The sequence below is a fragment of the Melanerpes formicivorus genome, unplaced genomic scaffold (assembly GCF_026170545.1).
Source record: "Melanerpes formicivorus ecotype bairdi unplaced genomic scaffold, bMelFor1.0.p_v2 SCAF_8, whole genome shotgun sequence".
NCBI lineage: Eukaryota > Metazoa > Chordata > Aves > Piciformes > Picidae > Melanerpes > Melanerpes formicivorus.
Genome location: NW_027142360.1, coordinates 19,862,562 through 19,873,707, shown reverse-complemented (window position 1 = coordinate 19,873,707; position 11,146 = coordinate 19,862,562).

Here is an 11,146-nt window from a genome sequence, read left to right as displayed (position 1 = left end):
TTCTGAACAATTTCCTTGGCTTGTTTTTAAAAGCCATTCAAATACCAGAAAAATAATGGGGAGAGGAAGAACATTTTTTTTTTCCCCCTATGAATAAGATCCAGGCACTGGCTCAGATCCTCCAACCCGCTAACTACGCTGCCCTCACCCTTGCCAGCTTTCAGATGAATGTCGTTGTTTTAGATGACACTTGAGAAACTCTTTTCATGTTTTATTTTTGGTGGCTCTTTTTGGAGAACCCTTTTGAAAAGAAACCATTATTGGCACCTTTCAGCTCACCCATTTCGAGACACGCTGTGACCAAAAATACTTTGGAGAAACGTAGCTGCTAAAATCTCAGATGTGGGGAAAATAGGTTTGGATTTCCATGATCAGGAAATGGCACTGAAAAGGTCCACGCTGGTGAATGAACACATTACTTGTCAACGTGATCAGTTTCATCCAGGTTTTGGCCAGGAGCAGAGCAGGGCACATGGCACTGCCCTAGCAGCTGCATGCAAGTTCATGACCTCTGTGCAGCAAAATGCCTCCTCTGCTCCATTTGAGCTTTAATGCTCTTCTTGGTCTTTGCAGGAGGGCCTGAGGTCTCTCAGAGCTTTTGGACAGGCATTGTGAAGTGGCCATAGTTTTAAATGTCACCAAAAAAAAACCCCAAATCCCAAAACCACAAACCAGAAAAAAACGAGCTTTACCTTCCCAGGCCATTAAGGGCTTGCTCTTGCTCCCGTGAAGTCAATGGGACTTTTGCCACTGGCCGCGGTAAGAGCAGAGCTGGGCCCTAATGGAGCACCGCTATTGGAAAACCCCGCGGGCACCGGCCCCGTGCTAAATCCGCAGAGCTGGGACAGACTATTTCTGGCTGCGCAGGACGGAGAGAGGAGGGAAGGCAGCCGGCTGGGATGCTGAGAGCGTGGGGTGGGGTAGGGCCAGCTGCGGCAGCCCCCGCTGGGGCAGGTGAAGGGGGTCAGTAGAGGGGTGGGAAGGCAGGGAAGGCAGGGAAGGCAGACTGCCGATGCAGCCGCCCAGAGCACGATATACCATGGTAGGGGATGGCACAGCAGGAGGGGCTGAGACGGTAGCCGGTTCTTGGAGGGGCTACACAAGCTTCTCGTCCTGCCGTGGTCAGTGGGGTGGGGTTCCTGCCCTCCCCAGGCCGGTGTGCTCTCGCCAGAGGACGCAGCGCAGCGAGGCTTAGTGGCGTGGCACAAACCGGAGGAGCCCGGCCGTTGCCCGGCCTCAGAGCACCATCTAGAGATGAAAGCAAGGTTGGCAACCCTGCAGGTCCCGGCTCTCCTAAGGTCCCGGTTCCTAGGCTGGTCCAGAGCTGCCGCCGTCCCGGGGCTGGTTACCCGGGCAGTGCTGTGGGTCAGAGCTGTGAATAGGGGGTGGAAACATTTGATCTTCATCGATTCATAGAATCACAGAACAGTTTGGGTTGAAAGGGACCTTAAAGATCATCTACCCCTGCTATGGGTAGGGCAACTTCCACTAGACCAGGTTGCTCAGAGCCCCATCCATCCTGGCCTTGAGTACTTCCAGGATGGGGCATCCACAACTTCTCAGGGCACCCTGTTACCGCATTTCTCTACCCTCACAGTGAAGAATTTCTTCCTAATATCTAATCTAAATCTGTTCTCTTTTAATCTGAAACTGTTACCTCTCGTCCTATCACTGTACAACCTGGTAGAGTCCCTCCCCACCTTTCCTGGGGGACCCTCTGTAAGTACTGAAAGGTTGCTATAAGGTATTCTGGGAGCCTTCTCTTTTCCAGGCTGAACAACCCCAAACTCTCTCAGCCTGTTCTCACAGAGGAGGTGCTGCAGTTCTGCAATCATTTTCATGGCTCTCCCCTGGACCTGTTTAATAAGGCAGGCTCTGAGAGGACCAGCACCCACCACCAAAGCTGCACCCATAACTTGCAATAAGGTCAGCCTCCCTGACAGCCAGGCCATGGCTTTTACAGAGTGGCCACTGACTCTGAAAGGAGTTCAGATATGTGCTACCACTTTGATTTCTCCCTGGGAAGAAACCTGCATAGCTGTGCCAGCCCTGGGAAGTTTGGCCAAGATTATCTTTCTTCAGTCAGAAGAAAGGCAGCCCTCTGGTTGCAGCCTTTCTGCCTGCTTGTCCTTCAGTTGTCTCATAGCCATAGCTGGTTGCATGTGCTCAATGAATGAGATTTGCCCCCCTTTTTCCTGTTAATCAGTCCCTCCATGGAGCATGCACAATTTATGGCTGTAGCAGAATGCTACATGCTCCCCTGGTAGGAAGGGGGCACTGAAACTGCATGGAAATGGACAAATGCCCCAACTGAAAGTGTCCTTGCCAGCGTGAGGGTTCTCAGGTGCAGAGCCTCAAGACCTCTTCTGGTAAATGACCTTTTCACACTCCCTCAGGACATTAAATAATGAGAGGCTAACCTGCAAATTGTATGGAGCCTCAGCTCCTGGGAAGTGAAACACCAGCAGAGCAATCAGTAGGCCATCAGTATATTGTTTACCTTTGACCCTCCAGAAGGAAGCATTTAGTGCAGGTAATCCCTTTTCTCTCTGGGCAGCCTGGGCACACAGACCCAAAACAACTTGCTATCAAAGTCTGGTCAGCATGGAAAGAGGAAAAGTGAGCAATGTGATTTCACTGCCCTGATGCCTGCAAAGAAACTCAGGATGGACACAAACACCATCCTGAAATAGTCTGTGAGACACTGGATATTTGAGCTTTAAGAAAAATTCTGTTTGGGCCTCTGAAATTAGCAGGATTATTTTGGTGCTGGCCCCAGATTTGAAATAGCACATCTTGAAACCTGGGACCTGGTAATATTTGGGTCCCTGGCTGCAGTGCATTGATAGAGTTGTTTGAATGGCCCAGTGCTGCAGTCACTGAAAGAGTCAGCTGAAGAGCTGTATGACACAAAGCCTCGTTACAGAGAGGCGTTACATGCATTAGAGAGAATAAGGAGCTTGAAATTGCTTCTGACAGCTGCTCAGATGCTCACCCACAGCAGCACACACTGTGTGTCTATCAGGGACCTGTCACAGGCCTGTGCACTGCTCCTGGGGTAGCAAGCAGACACAGAAACTCCAGAGAAGACTTTGAAGATATATATAACATGACCTGCAGCATGCACGTGCACCTCTCAGGGATAAAATAATGAATCAGTCGGAGAGTGGGTGTCAGCACATGATAAGTGGTGCAGACCTGTAGCAGAACACCTGGTACAACACAGGAGGAGCTGATTGAACTTAAGCAAGGTGGAGCCACCATTTAGCTCCAGGATGCTGGGTTCCACCATGTGCCTTTTACTCTCCAGGAAACAGCATTGTGTTCACTAAAAACCAGGCTGCCTTGATTAGAGAAACTTGTGTGAAACATCTTGCACTGCATGAGACTGAAGTGGAGTGGAGAAGAGCTGTGATGGAAAACTGCTCTGGAACCCTGGAGTGCCCAAGCAGCCAGCAGTGCTTGGCAAGCTGGTAGGTGCCAATGGGATAGAGAGTTCTGACAGTGGAGGAGGGAAGTCAGGGCAAGGGCAGCTTGGGTTTCTGCAGAGGAGGTATAAGGTGTGTTGGTGGAGCTGTACTGGCCAGATGAAGGTGCATGCTTCCTGCTGCTCTGTTTGAGAGACAGCTCTCCAGCAACAGTCAGATGGTTTCACGAGCTCAAAATGCATTGCCAGCTGCTAAAATGCAAGAGTAACTTGTGAAAACCATGAGATTTCTGAGTCCTTGTAATTATTTGATGATCTGTCCCATGGAGAAGCCTCCTGAGCCCTCAGGTTGTGCTTACTGCTGCAGTCACAACAGAAGGGGAAGCTTCTGTCCTCAGCCAGGAAAAAAACAAAGGGGGACAGAAGCAGCTGACAACAAGGCTGGGTGATTTGCCCAAGACCACAAAGCAGTTAGTGGCAGCAGAAGGAATTTAACCTGCCACTCTGAGTTTAACTTGTCACCTCCCTGCCCAGCTGCATACATTGCAAGTGACAAGTGAACCAGGAGTGGTTCATAGAATAGCTCCCTGCCCCTCCTGCAGCTGAAGTGAAGCTGTGGCCAGGATGCTGCACTTCCCTAGCACAACAGAACTACCGAATCATGGAACCATTAAGGTTGAAAAGACCTCTAAGATCTTGAAGTTCATACACTACCACATCAACCAAACACCACTATGTCCGCTAAACCAGTACATAGCCCATTTGCTCCGTACCACAGCCTATGACTCCAAATGGCAGCTCTGATGGACCAAATGCAATGCATATTCCCAACCTGGATAACCCTGGCTTCCAGACATACAGATGCAGGAACTGAGAACCATCAGGGCACAGTGCTTCTCCCCAGACAGCCTACATGGGGCTTTACAGATGTAAATGAGCACTTTCACATCGCCCCTAGAAGTGAACAGAGGAGGTCAGACGAGCTTGTCCCGCAGTCCCAAATGAGCAGCAGCACAAAGCCAGGCAGAAATGAAAATCTACAACCTCAGTCCTGACAGGCAACAAGTCCCCAGCTGCCTCTCTCCCTGCACTGCGTGGGACGGGGGGTGAGATGGCCTTTTGTTAACTGGTGCCCTGTGCCGGGTGCTCAGCTGGCAAGGACAGGCTGTCCCTTCCAGAGAAACCCCTTGCATAAGAATTAAAGAGGAGCTAGGCTGAGATGCCGAACTAATCCACCAGGGCATGCCGGGAAACTGCATTTTAAGCCATTCTCCCTTCCCTCTCGTTGTTTATCTCTCCCGTCCCTCCCACAGCGGTACGTGAACGATCCTGACTGGGCAAGCTGGTTTCATAACGGCCTGCGCTCCGTCGCGGCCCCCCGCGGGAGATGCTCGTACATGGGAGGGCTTTGAGCCCCCGCAGCTCTGCGCGGCTGTGCGTTCCGAGCCCCCGCGGCCGCCGCTCTGCCCCCGCCCCCGCGCAGCATCCGCACGCCGCACACGCAGCTGGCTGCGACGGCCGCGGGTTCGCTCCGCCAGCCCCGCGCACCGCTCCCGCCGCTCGCTTGCACCGCAGGCTGCCCGTGCGTGCGTGTGACGCTGGGTGAGCTCACCGGTATGCACGAAACCGCCACACTTGTTGCAGGCGTTCAGAGCTACTGCCCCAGCTGCTCCCCTGCCATGGTGTGCTCCTCGCCTGTTGCCCGGTGTGTGTGATACCTCATCTCCCTTCTGCCAGACCTTTGACACGGCATGCAGGCTTGCAGCTCACCCTTGTCATGGACACGTGTGGTACATATGTACCTGGCACATTCCAGATGAGCCACACACAAATGGGACACTGGGCATCATAAGATCATAGGATAATCCAGGTTGAAAGAGACCTCAGGACAGGTCTAGTCCAACCTTCTGCTCAAAGCAGGGCCAGCAAAGAGGTCAAACGAGGTTGCTCAGCACCTTATCTGGTCTCTAAGGATGGAGACGGCAGGGTCTCTCTAGGAAACTTTTCCCCATGTTTGACCATCTTTGGAAACAGAAATATTTTCATTGTATTCAAGCTGGACCTCTCACGTTTCAGCTTATGCTTGTTGTCTATCATCCTCACCACTCCACCATTGCAGAGAGCTTGGCTCCCAGGTCCTTTCCAACAGAGCTGTTCTCCATCTGGCAGATCCTCAGCATGTATCATGGCTGGGGCAACTTCCTTCCCAGGTACAGAGCTGTGTATTTGCCCTTGCTGAACTCATAAAGTTCCCACAGGCCCATCCCTCCAGCCTGTGTATGTTCCTCTGTTGGCAGCCCTGCCCTGGGGCATGGTGATTTATTCCCACTCCGTGTAGGTGTCATCTGCAGACTTGGTGGAAGTGCATCCCATCACCCTTTCCAGGTCATCACTAACCATGTTAAAAAAGACAGATCCCAGGACAACCCCTTGAGGCACCTTTCTTGGTACCAGCCTCTAGGTAAAAGTACAACTCATTAGCAACTACTCCCTGAACCTGACTGGCCAACCAATTTTCTCACCCTTTACTTGAATCTCAGAACATTGTGGGAGACACTGTTCAAAGTCCCTCTGAATTTGACAATGACTCCCACGATTCTCCCCTCACCCACAAATCCAGTCATTTTATCAAAGGCAGCAAGCAAGTTGTTCAGGTATGATTTACCCTTGGTAAATTCACACTGTCAGTTGCCAGTCACCTTCTTCTTCATGTGCCCAGAAATCTGTTCCAAGAGAACCCACTTGAGGGCCCAAACGAGTCTGACCAGTCTGTAGTTTCCAGGATCAACTTACTGGCTTCCCCCCCCAGCTTTTTTTTCTCTCAAAGAAGAATGCATTATTTACTTTTCATGGGAGTTATGGGGGACCTCCTCTGATCTGTACTTCTATATCCAGCCTTTCCTCCAACCAGACTCTCAAACACACGTCATTTCACAGCTGAGCTGCTTCCCACCTGACCAGTACTATACCTCACTTGGTCTGACCTGCTAATCTTCCTACTGGGACAAATGTAGGCTCTTAGTTCTGTACCTAAGACAGAGGGCTGTGCCTCTGAGCTCCAGGGTTGTTTCTCTTCTCCTTGGGCTGCACATCTTCTTGCTAAAGGCTTTGAGAAGTCTTTAGTGCCAGAAGTCATCCCTAGCACCATGTAGAAAGGGAAAATGGAGCAGAGTATCTTGATCCCATTCTTCCAGGAACAGTGGGATTGGGCTGCCCCAGCAGATGACTTTGCCATGGGATGTAGCCACAGGGCAATATCCCAAAGAGAGAGAGGGACCAGGTCAATTCCTTTTCACCAAAAAAGTGTGAGGGTTGGAGTTTCTTGGAGATTTGCTGCTTTCAAGGGGAGGAAGACCCCACAAGGCTTGGCAAGACAGAGACAGTGCCTCCCCTGCAATCCTGCATCTTGCTCAGGCTGCTGGGCCAGGTTCTTCTATCACCCACTAGGCACTCAGATGCCATGCTGCCTAGGAACCACTCAGTGTGCAGCTGAGGAGGACGTGGTTACACGTCTTCAAGAGAGATCCTGCTGATTCAGCCCTGAGTCCAGCTCCTCCCAAGGAACCTTGGCCCTGTCCTGTGGTCCTCTGCTATGTCTGCCCTGGCCAGAGGGTGCACCTGAATGTTCCTCTTTGTTTGTGTTTCTTCCATTAGGTTGTTTTGGGGGGGGTTGTTTGTTTGTTTTGTGGTTTTGTTGTTGTTGGTTTTGTTCCTTTTGTTTGTTTTTACAAAAGCAAGCCAGCATTGGTGTAACAATGAGAGTCAGTTGCAAACTGACAGAAGCTGGGAACACCACAAGGATAAAAAAGGTGAGGTATATGGAAAAAAGCAATAAAGGCCCTTAATTACAGGTGTGGCCAGGAGCAGCTCCTATTATTAAGGTTGCTAGCACTTCCCTTTTTAAGACCCTGTTTTCACTTGCTTCTAACTTTCTCAACATTTCACTGCTGGAGCAGGAATTTTCCATTAACAGGGATTACCTCAGCTTGAGTTGGGCACAATTTATTTAGTACTTCTTCACAACGCTGGCCCACCAAGGTTTGGAGGGCACACATATGGCCCAGAGGAGGAAAGCCATGGACATTCTGGGCTTTCAAGCACAGGCTTGGTCTTGGGCAGGATGTCAGTTCTTTTTGTGTCACTGAGGCTGTTTTGCCAGCTCCATGAAACATTGCTCCTCACCCCCACCGGCGTGGACAAATTGCATGGTTTTGTTAAACATGGGAGGAAGATTGGTCACAGCTTCACAGCTACAAGGATTTCAGCCTCTGCTGACCTGCCCAACCCTCCCCTGGCTTCTGACGCTGACGTGACAGCATATGGGCTTTCCCACAGAGGAGCAGGGCTGGAGCAGATGTGGATGGCTTTCCCTCCCAGAGCTGCATCCTGCCACTCTGTGTCAGGCACCAGGCTGAATCCCTCTGCCTTTTGCTCCTGGCCACCTCTTTCTTGGGACATGAGGAGGAACATGGACATGGAGGAAAGCCCCTAATGTGAATAGGATGAAACTCAAAGGGAAAAGACAAACAAAAAAAAATGGGGAAAAGCAAATGAGTCTGAGAGGTAGATGAGTCACTGGGAGCTGCAGGGAGATGCCCGGGTTGGTTGGGCAAGGGGGAATTGTCTAGGAGCTGCTGGAGTGACTCGGGCTGGTGAGCAGAAAAACTGGGAGCACAAAGCAGGGCTGGCCATTGCAGTAGGATGGGGAACAGGAAGAGCAGAGGTGTGCTGATAAAATATGGGGAATGGGAAGAGCAGAGGAGGACTGATTGGCAGTGAGGTGTGCAGTGAGGACAGGAGGAAGGCAGGCAGCACTCAACCCCTTTGCCTGGAGAATGGGGGATTCTGGTAACAGATGGAAAGTGGAGATGGAGGGGAGCTGCCACTGACCAGCAGCCCAAGAAGGCTGGACTGGTGACAGGGAGCAGCTTGTGTGGAGTGAGACAGCTTGTGGTAGGAAGGCTGGGACTGGCTGGCCAAGGACACACAGCTGAGCCAGACCAGTATGGTTTGAGATGGAGACTGGGCCTGGGGGTGAAGGGGGGAAGAGTCAGGGAAGGGCAGGTGATATGGACCTGGCAAGGGGCAATGGCCAGGCCCAGAGCCCAGGGCTTTGTGACAAGCTTGAAGAAGGGAAGCCAAAAATGGGAAAGCTTGGAGGGGACAGGGGGAGTGGGGAGGACAGCTCTGGGACCACAGATTTCTCCACTGGCCAGAAAAAGAGTTCTCCCAAGTCTTCCTCCCAAGCCTTACTCTTCCTGTGCTGGTACCCCAAATGCCACCTAAGAGCACGTTTCACTTCTTGCCAGCTCTGCTTCTCACTGAGGCCACTGCTGCTAGATGATATTGGAATGCACATTTCTCATCACTGAGAAATGGCAGCACCAAGGCTGGCTGTGTAACCGCCCTTCGATGTCCTCATGCATATAAATTATGGTTGAGCCTTTAATTATGTGGCTGCAGATTTATTTTCCATGGGACACCTACAGCACATAGGTTAGATGCTGTTCTGGATGAGTTCAGGCTGTGTCATGAAGAAGGCTCTTTGCAAGGACTCAGCATAGCATCATCTCTCTTTTTTTTCCTTTTGAGAAGTGTGGAAAAAAAAAAGGAGGGGCTGACTGCTGAGACAGTTGTGTTTTGGCCTGGATCCCTGTCCCTGGTGTGGATTTCCTACCTGCTGCTGAGCAAGTCACTCACAGCAACCTTTTCAGAGGTAGCTATTAGCTATGTTTATTTATTTTGGCATTTTGTTTTCAGCCTTGTGCTATCCTGGGTTCCTGATGTCTCATTTGCAGGAGTATTTACTGCTCCCTGCTGCATGTGATTGGGGACTTGAACTTGACTGTAGAAAAGGTTTTAAAACGCACAGTGCCCTGGGAAAGTGCTCAGAGCAGCGTCCCCACCTCCCAGGCTGCTTTTGACCTTCCCTCTGGGAATGCTGGGTCTTCTCTAAACCCCTTCTCTCTTGTTTGGTATGAGTATTGAGGAGGCAAATACATTATTATTTGGGAAGTACTGAGACATGAGAGCATGTATCCCATCAAAAAACCCTATGAACATTATTTTATTTTAAAGTTTTTAAAGTAGGGGCTGAATGTTATCAAAATAACCTCTGAGTTAATGCTTTGAGCAACTCTGTTCTGCTCTGTTGGATGTGTCAAGCCACAAGTACCTGCCTTCTCAGGAACCTCTGCCCTTGAAATGCAGGGGGAAATGTGTTTGTTCTCACCTCTCCATCTTTTCTTGCTTTCACTGGCCTTGCAGAAGTAGAACTTCAGCACAGAACTGAAGTTTTCTCTGCTCTTCCCCTGATTCCCCACACTTTCTTAGCACTGGCAAGTTTCTCTGTGAAGTGGCGGCTTTGGTCTTCAAAGCAGCATGTCCCTCTCCAGACAGAAGGTGAAATGGGATTCTGCTCCCTGCAGATCAGGCAGACCTGCCAAGTGCAACCTGGCAGATCTCTGAGGTCTGTTAGGTCACTGGAGCTTAGCTTTCCCATGAGTTTTATGAGGTGCTATGAATACCATACATGGTGACTCTGGAAGGCCACCCAGCAGTGACACTGTGTATAAACAGGGCAACTCTAGCCTTCCTTTTCCTTTCCTGCCTGGGCAAGGGTGAGGCTGGGGGGAGTACTCAGCAAGAAAAAACCCACTTGGGATACAGCAGCCCACAGGACTGCATCTCTCAAGACACATTGCTATAAATTGCCTTTACAGTGTGGCACTGTAGATTACCCAAAGACTTACTTTCCTACGTGAGCAGGACAGCAGCCAAAAGGCCTGCAAGCAGAGCCACCCCATGTAGCCCATCTTCTGCTTGCCTGCCTTCAGCAGCATCACTCTCTGGATCAATCTAGGACTGGTTTGACCATGTCTGGACCCCTTGAAAGTCATCCCAGCTGCTGATCCCCCAGCTGCTGATCCCCCAGTTGCTGAGCTGAGAGGCTACATTTGGAGCCTCCAATCTCTTCCATGCTCTACACCCAATGATCCTCCTCAGGCAAACCAGAGAGAAGGGATGAGGTAAGGCCTCCTGGGTTCTCATCCTGGCATGGGATGTAAGTGGGGCTGTGGCTCACTGATGGCTCTGGGATGTTACACAGCCTTACAGATGTTGTATTCTGGTGCTTAATGCAGGACTAGACACGAGGGGGTGATAATTGTAGAGGTGCATAGAAAAGCTATGGCTACTGCTTCACACCAGATTGATAACTGGAGAGGAATGGAGATGACCTAGCACAGACTGTGAGCATGGATTCTGTCTGGCCCTCAAATTTCTTCCCTTCCTAACTCTTCTCTAGTAAGGGTCCTGCTTCTTGGATTATATATAACACCCACCTTTTTTAGATACTGGGGTAAGAGGTACTTGCTGTACCACTGAAGCAGTGACAGGCCTGATGGAGATAGGGTCCCTGCTATACTGGCTGCTATGCACATAGCCAAATCCAGCAGCCCCTGGCCCAGGCTCTCTAATACAAATCACTCCATAAGAGGAGGTGTAACTAGGCAATGCTTGGAAAGAAGAAGGTGGGTGTTATTAGATCACGTGGTTAACCAGGCTAACAGCACTAAAAGCTTGATTACAATTCAATTAAGGGAATGTTTCTAATTAAAGAGTTTTTATTTTAAGCCCTAAATGATTAAAATAAAGGTAGCTGGAGTGTCCGTACACGCATTCTGTTTTCGTTCCCAAGGGTTGTGTCTGCGTTCGGGA